General features: G+C 39.3%; 1 protein-coding gene across 2 annotated transcripts in view; it reads right to left on the reverse strand.

Moving 5' to 3' along the window:
- Positions 1-19,383, reverse strand: part of SLC20A2 (solute carrier family 20 member 2) — a 105,679-nt gene that overhangs the window by 54,231 nt on the left and 32,065 nt on the right. The window contains exon 1 of one of the 2 annotated variants that reach the window (XM_058525309.1): positions 16,828-17,058. The exons of the other annotated variant lie outside the window; for it this stretch is intronic. The gene's annotated coding sequence lies outside the window, so the exon portion shown is untranslated. Of the gene's footprint in view, positions 1-16,827; positions 17,059-19,383 lie in introns of those variants that run through there. 2 annotated transcript variants of the gene reach the window in all.

A 19,383-nucleotide genomic window follows, 5' to 3' on the forward strand; every position in this document is an offset into this window, starting at 1 on the left:
TAGCAGTGTGGCCTTGGGTAAGTCACGTACACTTTCTGAATCCCATTTCATCATCTGTAAAATGCGGATAGTAAGAATACATGTACTTTACAGAATTATTTTCAAGATCAAATCTAATGTATGCAAAAGTGTTCTGTAAGCTGTGGTTAGCCTCAAGCAACTTGAATTTATTGGTATCACTGTAGTCACAGGAAGAATAACAACGTGAGTTTCCATAATCCTTCTAGAAGGATCTTTCTCATTCTTATGCACCCCACCTCCTCTAGTAGTCATGTGGAGATACCCAGCCCACCTCCCCCTACCCCTGCTCTTTTTCCTGACGTACAAACTCTGGCCTTGTCTTTGGTTAAAGACTGATGTAGATTGTAAGGAATAGGAACTTTTTTGAGGGGCAGAGGGAGGTGAAGAGGTAGAGAAATTAAACTCTAAAAGGTGCTAAGAAAAAAAATCACATGAAATAGTAAAGCCCCTCTGGAAAACAGTTGAGCAGTTTCTTATAAAGTAAAGCCTACACTTACCACACAAGCCAGCAGTCTCATTCCAAGGTACATTTACCCCAGAGAAATAAAAACATACGTCTACACAGGAAACTTTTTGTTCTGTACCTTGAGTATGGTGGTGGTGACACTACTGTGCGTTGTGTCAAAACTCACAAAACTGTACCCTTGCAACTAGCGAACTTTGTTGTATATAAATTATAGCCCAATAAAACTCATTAGAAAATAATACTGGCATATATCAATATGTGAGGTGATGGATGTGTTAATTAACTAGATGGGAGAAATTCTTTCAATGTATACATATTTCAAATCATCCCAGTGTACACTTTAAATATCTTGCAATTTTATTTGTCAATTATACCTCGTTAAATTTGAGAAAAAAAAATACCAGTCACAAAAGGTAATATTCACTTTTGATATTTTTCCTTTCCTATATTGCCAGCATTGTCTCCCCCCGCCCCCAAGTCTCCTAGGATAAGTTATAAAAGTTAAATAGTTAAAAAAAGAAAGAAAGAGTAGCTCCCTTATTCAGTGAAAGAAGGAACATTCCACTCAGACACAGTAAAACCAGGCAGTTCAACCAATGGAGCAAGGTTCAGGGACGGGCTGTCACACCTTGTTTAAAGCAGTGGCATCAAGAAGCCAAGAGCCAATACAGATCAATTAGAGGAGGTGGCTGACTTAGCACTGCAAACAGAAAGTCCGCAGAGATGGACTCAGACACGCCGTTCCGAGGGGGCCTGCCGCTGGGCGGACTACTCACCTCTCTTCAAACAGGCCCTCAGTACTTCCACAGAAAAGGAGAGCCGGGCCTCCCTGTGGTTCCACAGGGCCCAAAAGGCAGAAGCCTACTCATTAGCATTCAAGTTTAGGGCACACAAACATTCCAGCTGACAACCAGTCCCATGGAGGGCCAGAAAATGAAGATACTTTAAGTCTGGACTTGTGGGCACTTCGTACACCAAAAGCTTCAAGGAGTCAATTAAAGTAAATGAGATTGTGACCAAGCGACAATCAGCATCGCCTTGTCTGCAACCCCAAAACCAGCTCTAACTCAGTTCTGTAATGGTACCTCCTATAAGTACAGTCAGAAATGATTTAGACAGTTCTAAGAAACAGTGTGTATTTTCATATGGGAAATGGTGCTTGTACACTTGCCGGGCGGGCTCAGACGCACAGCAATCCCAGGACTCTTATCTCGAATGAGGAGCTCTCAGGTAGGGTATGGGTATTCTTTATGACAAGAATCTCAAAAGTTCAAGAAAATAAGCAAGTAATTTGAAATGTGAACAAATACTTACGTACAAAGATGTTTATCGCAGTGTCATTTATTATGATCATGAAAAAGAGGAAACCATCTAACTGTCCCCAGGCAGGAGAACGGCTGAGGAAATACTGGCGACTTCTCAAAATGAAATATCATGTGGCCACTAAAACGATGTAACTTGAGAGTTTTTTATGACACTGGAACATGGTAATGCCCAGTGAAAAATCAGTATACAAAATGGCATGTGCCATATGATCCCAGCCACGTGCAAGAACGCACTGGCCATACGACTTGAAGGGAGCGTGCCCCAGGTTCAGAGTGGCTCTCTGCAGGTGCTCGTTACATGTTTGATATCATCCAAAACTTCCTACCACGAGCAAGTACTACTTTTATCATTGGAAAAACTCTCCAAAACACTACAAAGGAAAGGACACTTTTTTAAAAGTTAGGAATGTACCATCAAAATATGCTCAGTTTTTCTAATAAACAAAATGAATTTACCATGAGTCTGTGTGTTTTCAGTGTAGGCCTCTCAGACAATTCTTTCTTCAAGCTTATTACCTACAATTTAAGACGTAAAATACATCTTCTGTTCTTTTTATTTATCTTATCTTTGTTTTTCACTTTCAAGCATATCCCTTTGTTCTGGTATCTGAGCATTTGGTGAAGGGTCTCTGCAGGAGCCTTTTAGAGCCTTCTATTCTATTCCCATTTGCAGGATTCTAAAGGTCCATCCTCAGTCACTTGGTCTTCCTTTAGGATTCTTCCTTCATCTTCCTTATGCTTTTCTTGAGGGGTGGCCATCAGGACTGAACTTTACCCAAAGAATAAGAAAATGTCCTGGTGGTGCCAAGTACTTTGCAGGCCTTTTTTACTGAAACAACCTATGATTACTCTTTTATTTCTATTTTGGGTCACAGAATTAGAGAATCATAGAACATTAGAGTTTGAAGGGACTTAGAAGTCATCTAGTCCAATCTTGGTCATTTTGAAGATGTGACTATCATAACTGAAAGTGTAAGTTAGATAATGGTTCCCTAAATGCATTATCTACTTACTATGTAGGAGGTACTCAAATGAAAGGAATGTAAAGACACTAGCAAGTGATGCCCCTGCTTGACATTTGTCAGGCCTTCTTAATGATAATAGCTCCTATTTTGGGAGTTGAGATTCCTTGGGGTCCTGGCCTAAGCTGGGGATGGAAGGCAGAGGCAATGGCAAAAGAGAAGAGGGTGATACAGAGAATGGATTACTAGGAATGCTGCAGAGCCTTCATCCTTGGAAATCTTCAAGATCAGATGATACTTCAAGTCCTGTCCAACTCTGTTATTCTGCACCAACCAGAGACCACAGGACCAAGAAGAGGCGGTTTAGCCTGGAACTATGAACCACAGGATTGTGCTGTGGGGAGAGGGAGTGGAAATTCCTGACCCTTTCTTGACCAGTGCAATCAACGGTCTTCACGAATTTATGAAACATGAACAAACTTGTTTGGGGCCTCCATCTCAAGCTTCCACTGCAGACCCTGTGGGCTCAGCCCTTCTGTACCCCTTTTCTTCTCCAGGACTCATCCCTGCTATACTCACTCTCCCTCTTGCATTTTTGTCATTCTGACATTTAAATTTCCTGTTGGTTCATAAAGGATTTGTGTTATTTAGATGTTTTCCACACAGCCTTTTGCTCTCTGGGAAGGCATTATATAAATCTATTAAGAAAATGTACTTTTAAAAGGATAAAGAAATAAACAGCAAAAATAATTAAAATGAGATAAAGCTAAAGGAGTTAGGATGACTTGGCCTGAAGAAGAGAAGATTTAGAAGGTCCTACATGACTTAGATGAAAAATAGTTTTTAAAAACTGAAACGCTATCTCAGGAGGTATAAGTGCCCTTTCCTCAGAGATGTTCTGGTGGAATCTGAATGACGGTGACGGGGGATTCTAAGAAAGTTTTTATCTATTGTTTCCATTTTAAATTTACAATTCAGTAATTCCATGAAAATGTTACTATAAGGAAATACATAAGCCACTTTTTATCTAATTTGAAGACATAGCAGTCTTTCATCGTATTAAGAACGACCACACTCGGATTTATAACTGAATGGGTCGTCGCACACTGAAATGAGCTCCCACTGGAAACGTGGGATCACCTGCACAGAAATTTTTTTACAAAGATTATTACCACCTTGCTAGAGTGTTTTGGGTACCACACGGCTTGAAAGCAAGGGACAAGAAAAGCTGACCTTTATACATTTATTCCCACTCGAAAATAGAAATGGCTTCTAAACATTTTTCTCTTTCTATGTGCACTATAGATGGATTTCCCTTAATATTCCAGGTAATTGTTTTTTCTTCACTCACAACCAAAATAGATTAGTTTTCACGAGCAAATCACTTAACATCACCTCTGTCGAATGGCAAACCGAGGAGTCCTGTTCCAATTCTGTGCCCTGAAGTGTGGAACTGTTTGGCTAAGTTCCAAGAGCTATATTAGGGAAATACTTTCCCTCCAGCCACAGTTTAAAATGGAACTATGTATGTAAATAGATATCTTGGTTCTCACATATTTATTTGCTAATTTTGTTCTGATTATAGTGGAAGCTCAATAAAAATATGAATGATACTTATAAAAACATTGATTCTACATATTCTATTAATGGAACATTAATATAAATAGAAGAGTTGATAGATGAAGATTATTATCTTAACTATTTTCCGTGCTCAACTTATAGCCCCATATTTCTTCCAGAGGTTCTTCCTCTTCCAGAGGTTCTTAAGCAATAGTTTGTAGGCAGCAGAAAAAGCAAGAGGGAACAAATAATTATTAATTAATTTAGTCAGACTTTTCCTCTCCGTAACGTACGCAAATCTGTTCAAATCTCTGAAGTGCTTTGTCAGAAGTCTGCAAACTTGATTCAAGTCCATCAATAACTTCCAAAATTAGCAGTATAAACAGTCTAAACAAGGCAATAGTCCACAAAACTGTTCATCTGATTGGTAAGCCAGGTCAGAATTTAGTAGTTCTTCATATCTTCCACTGAGACTTCTGAAATTAAAATTTTTACTAAACCAAGAAACCATAAGCGCTTGCTTGAGATCACCTTCAAAGAACCATGGAAATAGAAGTTAAAAAATATGAGAGAGATAAGACTGTTTATAAGATTTTTTCGAAAATTATCTCCTAATTCTGAGAGTGCTCCTGGCACTTAATTCCTTATGGATGATTAAGATAAACTTTCTTGGGCAAGTCACTCATTCTCTTGGCCTCAGTTTTCCCTTTAGAAAACTTGGAGCAAGGGAGGATGCTTGGATGCAAATACAAAGAGCTTTCTTATAATAACTAGAAAGCAACAAGATATAAGCTGCTCTTTAGTGATGTTTGAAATCAGTTAAGAAAGAAGAAGAAATATGTAATTACACTCTTTTATCATTACCTACTTAACTACCCTTACTGGAGCTCGTGTGTGTGTGCGTGTCTGTGTGTCTGTATTCAAATTACTGTCTCGTATCACTTCCTTTCAGCCTAATGAACTTCTTCTAGTATTTCTTGTAAGGCAGATCTGCTAACAATGGATTTTCTCAGTTTTTATTACTTGGGAATGTTTTTATCTTGTCTTCATTTTTGAAAGACAGCTTTGCAGGATATAGGATTCTTTCAGCACTTGAATACGTCATCCCATTGCCTTCTGGCCTCCACTGTTTCTGACAAGAAGTCAGCTGTTAATCTTATTGGGGTTCCCTCATACTTGATGAGTCACTTCTCTCTTGCTGCTTTCCAGATTTTCTCTTTGTCTGTCAAAATTTTAACTATAATATGTCTGGGTGTGGATCTCTTTGTGTTTATCCTAATTAAAGTTTGCCAAGCATCTTGGATGTAGATTAGTGTTTTTAATCAAATTTGAGAAGTTGTCACCCATTAACTTCTTTGAATATTTTTTTCTGCCCCTTTCTCTCTCTCTTCTACTTCTGCTACTACCGCCAGTACACTTAATGGTGGCCTGAGGTTTTTTCTGAGGTTCTGTTCATTTTTCTTCATTATTTTTTCTTCCTGTTCTTCAGACTGCACAATCCTACTGCTCTATCTTCAAGTTCATCGATTCTTCCTTCTGACAACTCAGATCTATTGTTGGGACCCTCCAGTGAGTTTTCATTTTGTTATTATGCTTTTAAACTCCAGAATTTCCATTTGTTTTTTTTTTTTTTTAATTTTTAGTTGTAATAAAATAAACATAAAATTTACCATTTAACCATTTTTAAGAGTACAGTTCAGTGGCATTAAATATAGTCACATTAACTACAAACCATCACTATCCATCTACAGAACTCTTCATTCTACAAAACTGAAAATCCACTCACTAAACAATAATTTCCCATTCCACCTCACCCCAATCCCTGGAAACCACCATTTTACTTTCTGTCTCTATGAATTTGACTGCTCTAGGTACAATATATGAGTAAGATCATACTCTAGTTGTCTTTTTGTGACTTTTTTTTTTTTTTTGCTGAGGAAGATTGGCCCTGAGCTAACATCTGTTGCCAATCTTCCTGTTTTTGCTTGAGGAAGATTAGCCCTGAGTTAACATCTGTGCCCACCTTCCTCCATTTTGTATGTGGGTCACTGCCATAGCATGGCCACTGACGAGTGGTGTAGGTCTGCACCTGGTAACCGAACCTGGGCTGCAGAAGCGGAGTGCACCGAACTTAACCACTAGGCCACGGGGCTGGCCCCTGTGACTGTCTTATTTCATTTAGCATAATGTCTTCAAAGTTCATCCATGTTATAGCATGTGTCAGAATTTCCTTCCTTTTAAAGCTGAATAATATTCCATTGTATCATATACCACATTTTGTTCGTCTATTCATCCATCGATAGACATTTGGGTTGCTTCCACTTACTGGCTATCGTGAATAACACTATTAAAATGAGAGTACAAATATCTCTTCAAGTCCCTGCTTTCAATTCTTTTGGGTATATATCCAGAAGTGGAATTGCTGGGTCATATGGTAATTCTGTTTTTAATTTTTTTGAGAAACCACCATACTGTTTTCCTTATTGGCTACACCATTTTATGTTCCCACCAACGGTGCACAAAGGTTCCAATTTCTCTACATCTTTGTCAACACTTGTTATTTTCTGTTTTGTTTTGTTTTTTACTAGTAGCCATCCTAATGAACGTGAGGTCATATCTCATTATGGTTTTGACTTGCATTTCCCTAATGATTAGTGATGTTGAGCATCTCTTCATGTGCTTGTTGGCCATTTGTATTCTTCTTTAGAGAAATATCTATTCAAGTTCTTTGCCCATTTTTTATCGGGTTGTTTGTTTTTGTGCTGTTGAGTTCTTTAGATATTCTGGATACTAACCCCTTATCAGATATATGATTTGCAAATATTTTCTCCCATTCTGTAGGTTGCCTTTTCACTCTATTAATTACACCCTTTGATGTGCAGAAGCTTTTAATTTTGATGTAGTCCAATTTATCTATTTTTACTTGTGTTGTTTGTGCTTTTGGTGTCAGGTCTGTATTTGGTTCTTTTTTATCATTTCTGTCTCTTTAAGGACAGTCCCTATTTGATGAGTCAATGCCACCATACTTTCCTTTAATTCTGTAAGAATGGTTTCCTTTAGTCTTTGAACATGTTTATAATAGCTGCTTTGAAGTCTTTGTCTGCTGAGTTCAATATATGGGCCCCTCAAAAGCAATCTCTACGGTCTGCTTTATTTCTCCTGTGTCTGTGTCACAATTTCCAGTTTCTTTATACCTCTCATAATTTTTTGTGGAAAACTTAACATTCTAGATAATATATTGTAGTAACACTGGCTACTGATACCCCCACCCCCCAGAGTTTGTTGCTATTTGGTTGTTTGTTTATTTGGCTACACTAATTCTGTGAAGTCACTTCCCCCACTTCCCCCCCCAGTGAGCAGCTGTTGACATCCCTGCTCAGATTTTTCCCCGTGTTTCTATATTTTAGTCTGGCTTGCTAAGGATCACCCATGGGGCAGCAGAAGCCACTTACTGTCAAAGTGGCTGTGCTGAAGCCCCCTGCCAGTTAGATTTCCACTCTTTACATGGATGTGTGTGGGGCTTGGAGACAACTTTCCCAGTTCAGGGAGTAAGGGATGGAGGGAAAGTCTGAACATAAACGGGCAGCACAAGGGTAATCTTTGGGGAGTTGGAATTATTATGTATCCTGTCTGTGCTGGTGGTCATAAAACCCTGAGCATATGTAAAAACTCACAGAACTACAGTTTCACCAGAAAAAGTGAATTTTACCTTATGCAAATTTTTTTAAAAGTGACCACGATCTGCCTTTTAAAAAAAGATACTTCTACACCTGTATTGCTCTTACATAGTTGGATCCAATTTGATCACTTGAGTTCTCAGAAGTTCACTACTTACTATTTAATGAGGAGATGGAAAACAAAATCTTTCTCATACTATTTCCTACTGAGGGTCATTTCCTCTCAGAACACAATAAAAATTAAACATTAAAAAAATGCATCATTCTAATATTAACAGTTAGCATCATAATGTCAAGATTTTATACCTGATCAAAAGAAGTTTCTTCTGGATTAGGATTCAAGTCATTTTTCTTCAAGGAAAAATTCTGGATTTACGTAATTATTCACAGAGCCTGAAGACAGTATGACTTCAAGATCACGGAAAAACCAAACAAATGTAAACAAAAGTAGAGATGGCAAAAATCAGCCTGACAGAAAGGGGTGCGCAGCTGGACGCCCTACCCTCGCAGTCCCTAGGGATACCTAACTCGGCACAGCAGCTGAGGCAGAAAGTGACAGACCTTCCCTGCGATTCTCTCTTCCTGCTCCAGCCGCCACTTTAATTTCAAGTCAAGTCTAAAGCAGTCACTCTTTCTGTTTAAAACCTTTCTAATAACAGATGAGCTCATTTATAACTCCCAACCACCCCACTGAGTTGAGTGCATTCATAGCCGCTTACTTTGCTTTTGTTTCTACAAACAAAATAAAAAAGGAATGAAACAAGAAACAAAAAGGAAGAAAATCAACTCAGTCCACATCTTAGAGCTGAGATCCATTCTCCTCTTGCTCCTACAAAGCCACCCTTTCCCTTGACGGCCACCAGACAGTTTTCCGACATTTTCTAACTTAGTCTATAGTGTCAGGAAATATTTTTATCTGCTCTATCCCTTTTAAAAAGATGTTCTCTTTCTTCCTTTGAACCACTCAACTTACAAAGCATTCTAGGAATCAAAGCGGAACTGCCTGTTTATTCCATCTTGACACGGCAGGTGGTCGTCACATCTCCGTGCTCACGCTGTGTGCAGGAGAGCTCTGTGACTCACCTGAGTTGAAATCGCTTGGCAGCTAGGACATGCCAATTCGGCTACCACAGTTCTCACTGGGGATAGTACTCTATCCACGGAATATCTGACTATTCAGGTTAAATTGTTCACCCACATCTCTTTCTCCCTCCCCAGCCCAGAGAAAAAGACACGTGGGATGTGTCTTTACTTCCTTGAGGAGGCAACAGTGCACAGCGGAATTACATGATTATTCCTAATACATAACTGCAAGAGAAAGAAACAAGATGATAAAGAAAGAAAGGAGAGGGTGAAAAGAAGAGCGCTCCTTGTAAGGATGAAAAATGGTAAGAAGAAAACTTGATAAACCAGCTTTCTGAGTTCCAAGTGTTCCAGGAAACACTCTTCTATGAGTAACAAAGGTTCTGAACCAAAAGCCAGGCCAAAACATGGTAGCACATGACACTAGATTCCTTTGGTTGCTCAAGGCACTTTGGCTTTAAATTAAGTTTAAGGTACCAGTCTCGTTGAAAGTGGATTCAATTCAGTCTCAATCAAAACCTCTGTCCCCAGGTAAACCCAGTACCAGATTCCATATATTTAGGCCCAGGCTTGCAAACATACTTCAAAGAGAGACCCTTTAAATAACCATCAAAAGTATTTATTCTCATGTGTCACCATATAAAGTGGGTTGAAAGGAAGGCTTACTGTTTTTGCTCAAGATTTTCTTAAATCAATGGCCACAAGTACCAAAACAGTTACCCAAAATACCCTTCTGATTAAGACCACAAGGACACCCTAGCAGCATTTGGCAAAAATAATTGAGGGAGTCAGTACTCTCTTAAGTGCTACCACTTTTAGTAAACACTGGTGAGATACACTTTGATACTACAAAGATAAGTGCTTTGGAAATACTAGGTGACTTATTCTTTCCATCATCCCTCATCACTGTCACTCAAAATATTATCTGAGGTCTACGGCACATGGTTCCATCATTCACTACTTGACATCTAAGATCTAGAATGATGGTTGGTCCCTTACAAAATTTAAATGGATAATCCTAACACCAGAAGTATTTTTTTAATGACTTAAAAATATGCTGGATTCCCCTTTGCTCCCTTTGATCTCCAAATAATACTGAATCTGAGGTCTTGGCCAACTTGAGATCATATTAGAGTTCACTGAACATCCAGAGCAGTAAGTAGTGAAAGCAAACCCTTGCTGATGACCTTTTATACTGCAGAATTAACAGAATTAACCTTTACCAATAACTGCTACATATCAGTTTGTGTGGGTCTCTTCCCAAGAGCCAAGATCAAGTCAAATTTTTCCATTTTAAAAATATGCACTTGTATAAAATATTTGGTAAATACAGAAAAGTAGAAAGCAAAATGAGGAAAAATGCTCCTAGCCCACCAATGCAAAATAACCATTGTTTTTGTGTACATTTTGGTGTACTAGTTTTATCTGCTCGGGTAAGCATTACTTATGTAAGTCATTAAGAGGCCACTGCCAAATTAAATAAAATATAAAAGTCAAAAATAAAAATGAATTAAAACAGTTCTTTTTTTAAAAAGAAAGTTTTTCATTATTGCATAAGTAATGTATGCTCAAAGAAGAAAAAAAAATCTAAAATACAGGTAAACCAAAAAGTAAGGAGAAAAACATCACATGTCAGCTCATCTCCTTGAGATAACCATTGTTTACATTTGGTACATAGCATTCTTTTTTCATGTAAATATCTGTGCCTTCCTTTTAAAAAAGGAATTCAAGCCATTAAGCCATTAAAAAAAATGGGGTCATACATCTGTATTTTGTAACCTGCTAGTTTTACTCACTGTAGATCTAATGTCATCATTTTAAGTGGCTGTACAGTGTTGCATTCTATATAAGGCAACACCATAAATTATTTAACTAATACTTTATTGGGTTGTTTCTGGGCATATTTTACTAATTATTAGGTCAGTTATTCTTGTGTAATCTAATAATAAGCAAAGTTTTTTTCCTCCTTTCTCTTCAAGTTTAATTTTTTTGACTGAACAACTATAATGAGACAACATTTATCCCAAACCACTTAACCACTTTCATTTTTAATGATACATAGGTGGCTAGACATAAGATTGATTTTAGAAACAAAATTATTTTTGCCAGGGTGAAATACCAAAAAGAATGGCTATTTAGTAATTTCTCTTTGTATAGAAATGAAAATAGCCTTTTGCCTTCTATCGTTAAGAACCAGGTCAACCAGCCATTTCGAATTTTCCCTATTGGATTTATAGTTATTGAGAGTGCACAGGTTTTAAAGAAAATATTTTACACTCAGAGACTAATTCAGGGTGTTAAAAATCAGCTCTCTCTGCCCCTGGATGGAGAGACACGTCTACCTTATCAGTGTGCAACCACCACACTCACTGGGCCTCACATACTCTGTAAACAGACACAGACATAGAAAACAACAGCGTCTGCACTGTTTAATGCGCTTAATGTTCGAGAGGTCAGTTTTTTCAAACATAACGAGGTCCAAAGACTGCGTAACAACATCAGTATAAGCACTTGCCACCTCATCCCTCTGGCTCCCAGGACGAGGCAGAACTAGAGTCTGAGCCAAACCGCCCTCCCTTATCTTTTCGCACTTCAAGGAGTTTTTAACACTCTGCAAATCTGTAATTAACCACAACTAGAAAAGCCAAGGATTCTATCTACGGCATTTTTCAGTGCTAAAATAACAGAGCCACACCGCCCTGGCCACAGGAGAGCATGTCGTCCCTGGAGATGGCAGTGTGCCGCTTGTGTGACACTTTTTAAGCAGCAATGGCAACACACGTCCTCAGAGAACCTTTCTTCATTAAGATCACAAAGAGCTTTTATTGTACTAAACGCTGTACAAAGTATAACAAATAGACACCCTCAGTAGTTGGTGTTTTCAACCCAAGACAATTCCATCAAGCCAAGGCACAAAGGAAAAATATACAAAAGCAATGACGTAACTAAATCAAGATGCATTTCTTTTATGCGCAAAAAGAGGGGTGAGTACAGGGACTCTTAGCAGTAACTATTCGGACTGGGAAGGGCAAGCATTGCCAACTTCCTGACTCTAGTTAACTAAGTGCGTGGGAGAGGGCAGGACACCTGTGACCTTGGACATTTCAACTGGATAATTAACCATTTATTTCTATTAAGTGCCCATGATGTGTATCATTGCCTATTTGCTGCAGATACAGAAACGTCAAGATGAAATAGGTCACCATCCTCCACCTCGACTGGAGACCCACTGAGCTGATAGCACATGATCCTGGACTTGCGTCCTCTGTAGGTCCTCCCACTTTGCCCCTACTGCCAGGATGTCAGATGGAATTCCCCATGGCAGGGATGGGGAATGGCATTCCTGCAGGTGGTACAACAGCTCACTGACCGATTTCTCCTCCTGTGGAAGTGACTGAGTTGGGAAAATGGGGTAGAGTCGAACTTTCCCTACAGCCACCTGTCTTCTGAAATGGGCTTCGTGAAGAGAGCAACTGATCCAGCCAGCAGTCCGTGAAATGATCACAGGCTAACATCGAGGGCCTCCTCACTTTGACCTCTGCCCAAATTTCCCTTCAGGTGGCTGTAAAAAGTCACATGGGGAGGAGAGAGTCTATTTAATAACATTGTGATGAATTAAAGTAGGATATATCTGATAACACAACATTACTACTTGATTCTATTTGATCAACATTACTATCTGATCCTCATTTGTACACGGGCATTGTCTTAACTACGGAGTTCAGGAAAGTAATTGCAAAATTTTCCTGGTTAATTATTAATCTTCCTAAGGGACAGAAGAAATCCAGAGCAAAGTCAGGGCTGGAAGGGACTTGGAGAGGTCATTTATCTCCTGATTTCAGAGAGAATATTGAAAACATCGCAAACAAATATAAACCTATTTTTAGATGACTTCAGGAAAAAAGTTTACATTTTTCTAGTATCCAAATTCTCCATTTTATAATACCCTTCTTCTTTATATCTCCTCTAGTGGTCCTCAAACTTTCATGTGCATTAGAATCTTTTGGGGGGCCTGTTAAAACATAGATTGCTGGACCCCACCTCCACAGTTTCTGAATCAATAGGTCTTAGGTGGGGCCTGAGAATGTGCATTTCTCACAAGTTCCCAGGTGGTGCTGATGCTTGAGGGTACCGAGACCACACTGTGAGGACCACGGTTCTAACCTAACCCTTGCTGGACTGAACCCTTATATTTTCAATGGAAATAGATACTAGTCGGTCATCACTCCTTGGTACTGAGGCATACATATACTTAAATAACAGTTCAAGAGTCCTCGTCATTTTTTCTCCCTCCAGACTAAATAATAGAAGTTCCCTAACATCTTATTATAGGTATCACTTTTCAACCCTTTAATCATTTTTTGAGGTTCTCTGTTGAGCCCTCTCCAAGTCTCTCTCAGTTGTGGAGCCATGAACTAGCCCCAGAACCTTAGTCAGACTGGATGAGGTTGAGTATAAAGGGAAAAATGACTCACAATTCATACAGCATCCTCCTATTAATCTCCAATACCCAAACCTGCCTTATTAGTTCCCTTGTGAATCATGCTCTTCTGACTCCTTTATGAGCTGCAGTAATGCCTAGCTGACCTTCCCAAGGCCTTTCTTCTGAGAAGCTCAAAGACTTCTCTAACTAATTTAACAGTGACTCAACATCCTAAACCAGTGTAGGGTTAAGCAACTTGTTCAACTGCATATCAGTTTGGAGGGGAGAGAAAATCTGGAACCCAAATTCAGATTTCTATCCAAATATCATTATATGCAGACAGATGCTTCTTAAATTTATTGGACTTGATGAGATACCAAGTTTACCTCCTGTAGAGAATAACAGTAGTTCCAGGTGCAGGTGAAACTACCGAATCTCCTTCCCTTTGTGGGGGAACTGTAACAGAGAAGTGGAATTAAGGATAAGGCTTCTGGGGTCGGTCTTGCACTCGTCTCCATCACTTCCCCAGCTGCTAGAAGAGAGGGGGAAGCAGCACCCTGGTGGCACTGCAGTCTCTCCTAATCCATTTGGCAAAAGACCAAATGAACTGAAAGCTAACCCATGAGCTGCCCTCGACCCACCCAACTCCTTTCTGTTTTCCTTTTCTTTGTGTTCATATTCTTTTTTCTGCCAGTTTACTCAGTGTGTATGTTGGGGGCCCAGTCTCTGTGTACTGCCTAATTCAGCACGTGAGTTCTTTGAGAGTAGGAACTATGCTTTCTTTGTGCATCGTATGTGCTCTGGGGATGCTTAACACATGCTAGATAATAACAGCAGTCCCAGTATTTCCCGGAGAAATCCACATTCCTGCCGAGAGTCGGATCCTATCACCATACACTTGCGGACGAGACAGGCAAAGCTGAAGGTGTCCCTCTGCTCACTGCTCATTTTAGATAAAATGGTTGAAACTCAATATAACAAAGCCTATTCCCATAACATTTCCTTTTGAAAGAGAACATTCTAGGGATGTATCACTGAGCACCTGCATTCAGCTCCAAACCAAAAGGTAAGCTGTTGGATAATGTAGTTCCCATATAGCCAGGCAGACAAGTTACCTATTAAAAACCTCATGTGGATGAACAGGACCCAGAGAAAAGATTCCTTTCTGTTTCCCTGAAAAATCCCTCAAAGCTTCAGGGCAGAAGGCTATTCTCGAGGAGTAAAGTCACAGTAAAATACATCTAGTGCAGCCAGGAGCTCTGGGTCTCTAACTACTGTAAGAGGTAGAAGACTAAGATGAGAGGGTGGGCCACCAGTGAGAGTGGCTTCAACGGGACTGGAGGACAGATAGGCCGAAAGTTACCTGCAGGTAAAGGCGATGGCGACTGAAGGTGCAGGTGTGCACAGCACGTGGATGGAGCCCTGGGCTACAGGCCACAGAGCTGCCTATGTTTCTCGGCATCTGGACCCCCACTGTGCGACTCTGAGCTGAGCTCATTGTGATCTGTCATGCCCAAGGTCATGACTAGTCAAGAGAGCCTCTACTCAGGAGGGAGCCATGACCGGTATCACTTCATCAGGCACACAGGGCAAGAAGCAGTGAAGAGAACCACGGCACCAGCGAGCATGAGAAATTCCGACACTGACACATAATCAAAACGATCTCCTCTTTCATTCACCTGTATCACTCTCTCACAGCACATAAATCATTAGAACAAACACTCTGAAAGTGTTTATGAGCATTTTAGCAATTCCTCCTAAAGGAACACATGCTTCCTAGTAATAAAAACACCTATGGAAACTTCTTTCTGTTAAATTGAAAAATGGATACATTTTAAACAGCTTTTCTTTTTTGCAAGACTAAACTACAATTGATTTATGAATAACAGCTTGAAAACTATCTAATATCTAACTACACTATACCTTTAAAAACACTCCACTGAGATTCTGATGGTGCCTTATGAACAATTAAAAGTAAGAATAAGAAAGGTTACTTTCTTTGGATAAAAGTATATATTATAAAGCACATACTGAAACAAAGTCCCTTTTACCACTGAGGATAACATTACTGACTTGTCTGTTACAATTACAGTTAATCTGGACTGCAAATTTCTCTTCTGCTCAATAAAAAACTTAAGTTTAAAAAAAAGTTTCTTTCTAAAAATAGCCTAAGAACTCAGTTCTATTTTCCCTTCTTACATTCTTTTCCTACTAAATGTACCACTGAAACATTTCCTTTCATTGTTGACACCTTAGGTCATTTGGATTTAAAATCAGACAATGCATAATAACAAAGAAGTCTTTAAATAAAGCTTTTCAAAATGGGAAAATGGCACTTGAGGGCATGCTTCTCTCCTTGCTCATAGAGAGAATAGATATGTGGATGCCTGGCAAGCAGCTACTACACCACCTATTAGAACTGTTTCATTAAAATCAACATTTCTGGAGGGGATATAATTTATGCGTTAATTGATAAAGAAATTCCTGCCTGGTTCTGTGTTATAGCAAGTTGTTTGGCATGAAGTCAGTGTACTCTGAATTAAAATACTTTAGGCAGGGTGATTCAGATTTAATTTAAAATATTCAATATTAAAATCCTTAGTTTTCTTCAGTCCAAATTTAAGTTGGCAATGACTTGTTAAGAGTAGTTAAAATTAGAGAATTTCATGGCCTTTGGTTAACTTTGACAACTAACTCAATCTTCCAGAGGATGCTTTCAATTACTTTCTAAAGCCTTCCTCCTAAATTTATTTTATTTTTTTAAGTGCTTCTCTTTAGGAGTACATGCGTCCATTTTTAAGCAAAATAAAATCCTCCTTAGAAGAACAAAATCCTCCTTAAAAAAATAAAAACTGTCCATCTATACATTTTACAAAATTACACTTGACACATTATTTCTGGAGCATAAACTTGTAGCTCAGGGTGGGTATGTTATAACAGGAAGCCGCTTTCAACGTTATTTTCTAATAAGAATTAGATTACTATAGAAAATAAAGCTCAATGATACAACTATTTCCATTAATCAAATATTTTAACAGATAAAATAAGTAATAATCTACAGACTGCTTTTGCAAAGACAAAAATAGTAAGAATGAAATACTTTCTCTTGGGAAAATTGAATAAGGCAGGTTTCTTGCAGTAAGACACATTTAAAGAAAAACCTTTTGCCACCATCCTTAGGATCCTCTAAAGTACCCACTCCAAAGTTTCCAGTTTTCCTAAGAGATAAAAAATTACTATGATGGCAATGTTAGGAAGATTTAAGAAGAAAAGAACAAAGAGAAATCTTAAAAGTTCACCCAGTACTTACAAGTACTTTCAAAGGAAATCTGAGCAGCAATTCTTCAGAAGACTGCTCTCCGGATCATAAACACAATCTGAAGTCTAAAATAGATATCCCATCACACTAGGCCGAGAAGTCACATTTCAGCTTACTAACTTCTACTTGGGTAAACAGTTTTACAACTCATAGAACAAATCCTGGCTAAAATTAACTGCCCCGGCGCAGCAGGCAGGAACTCGCTGCTATGCATCATGTGTGCCGGGATTTATTCACTAGGACAACGTTGGTGTCCTCTTAATGGGAAATCTGGCCAAGGGGCGTGCTCTGTGAACAATACATAGCATCATGATTATGCTAATTATTGACTTCAGTCCAATAATACTAACTTCTTTTAAGTTGTTTTTGCAAGTACTGACAAAGAGAAAGAGTAAGCTCTTTTTCACAACAGGCATTCACTTGATTTTTAAGCTTTCAAATCAGACAAAACTTTGGCAACAAGGTGGCAGTGCTGTATGCTCTTCACAAGGAAAAGCCAAGTGAAAGGACACCATCAGATTATTTAAACAGTATGAGTAGATGCGAGACTATGTGAAACTAAATAGGCATCAAATACACATACCAATAAGTCTATCAACAAGTAGCCTTAAATGAAAGCTTTTTTCTTGATATATAATGAACTAATTTTGTTTACTTGCTTTCTGGCTTTGTCTTCTGCACCTCCCAAAGAGTTGCCATGAGGACATAGGTTCACTAATAAATTACAACCGAGAACGAACATCTCAAATATTTGCAAAAGGCATCATCCTTGGCAAAAAGCATTTTGAAGTGCATTTAACTGCCTGGCTGGCTGGAACTGGTAAGTGGTCCTCTATAGGTTACTGACCATCTATAAAGCATGTTGAAGCTCAAGTTAAAGACCCCAAGTATACAGGTGGTATTTTTTAAAAAATTACAAGTAACATGGAACTTTGCTTAAAAAATAGAAACTCCCTTAATAAATACAATGTACATCAAAGACACAGAACTGCTTAATATCTACTCAAGATGGTTCAGACTAGTTTGTTTTAGACGTTTAAGTTCTTTTTTTTTGGGGGGGGAGGAAGATCGGCCCTGAGCTAACATCTGCCAATCCTCCTCTTTTTGCTGAGTAAGACTGGCCCTGGGCTAACATCCATGCCCATCTTTCTCCATTCCACATGAGACGCCTGCCACAGCATGGCCTGACAAGCAGTGCGTCAGTGCGCACCCGGGATCTGAACCAGCGAACCCCGGGCCGCCACAGTGGAGCACGCGCACTTAACTGCTTGGCCACGGGGCTGGCCCCTAGACATTTAAGTTCTGATGACATCTTTTGCTCTTACTGGATGCTTTATGAAAGATATCAAAACATCAATCAGGGCCAGCCCCATGGCCTAGTGATTAAGTTCAGCATGCTCTGCTTCGGCAGCCCAGGTTCAGTTCCTGGCCGCGGACCTACACCACTCATTGGCAGCCATGCTGTGGCAGTGTCCCACATACAAAATAGAGGAAGACTGGCACAGATGTTAGCTCAGGGCGAATCTTCCTCAGTGAAAAAAGAAAAAAAAAATCAATTAAACCTCCAAACATCTCTGGGAGTTAATCGTTTTTCCATTTTTTTTAAACAGATGGGTAAACGGGGAAATTCAATGACCTGTCCAAGGCTTCTCTCTGAATCCACACTGAATTACTCCATCCCCTCCAACCCTCTCTATGACATGCCTTCCATTATTAACCATTTAGCTATAATCCTATAGATCTTTTCAGTGCTGTTTGTTTTCCTAATTTAAAAATGTCGTTTGTCAATTTAGACTTCAAGAGATTTATTCTACTCAACTCCCAAATTTACTCAGGGATTTACTCTTTGACTCTCTATTGCAGGCAGGTATCCTGTAACCATGGATCCTTAAGATATGATCATGTCCTTAGGAAGATTGTCCACCCGTGGCACCCATACCCAGAATGGCAAATGGGTTGATTTTCATTGGCATGAGCTGGTAACCACAAGCACAATGCCTTCCCCGCCCCGCCCCGCCCCCCCGGTTGTTTACAAAAACTGCTGGTTGCTAGTCTGGGATTCCACCCCCACTGCCCAACTGGCAGCTGTAGCCAGCACTTGCTCCACCTCCACAAGGTGGTAGCTGGCGCACACTCACCACCACCCCAACCCAGTCACTGGAGGTGGGCATCCCACTCAGAGCCAAAAGGAAGAAGTTACACTTATCAAAGATAGCTGACCTCTGATTAATGTAATTAATTCCCTCTGATCCACAGCAAACTTACTCTTCAATTCTTAATGCCAAAAGAAGACACTGTGAGGCTATTTTTGACACAATTATCCTTATCCTATTATGTCATAGTTCAGTAGAGGAGTTTCTAAGCCAAAACATTCTTTCTTTCCTAAACCAGACAGTAAGAAAAAGCAAATATGCCAAGTTTATTTATGCACCAGATTTTGCATCAGAGAGGAACAAGATAGTGGATCCTACATCTATTATACTGAAGGCAGGGGACACTGAGCAGTCTTCCAGTTCCTCATGTGTCAAATATGCTGAGTATGACTCC

The sequence above is a fragment of the Diceros bicornis genome, chromosome 29 (assembly GCF_020826845.1).
Source record: "Diceros bicornis minor isolate mBicDic1 chromosome 29, mDicBic1.mat.cur, whole genome shotgun sequence".
Classification (NCBI taxonomy): domain Eukaryota; kingdom Metazoa; phylum Chordata; class Mammalia; order Perissodactyla; family Rhinocerotidae; genus Diceros; species Diceros bicornis.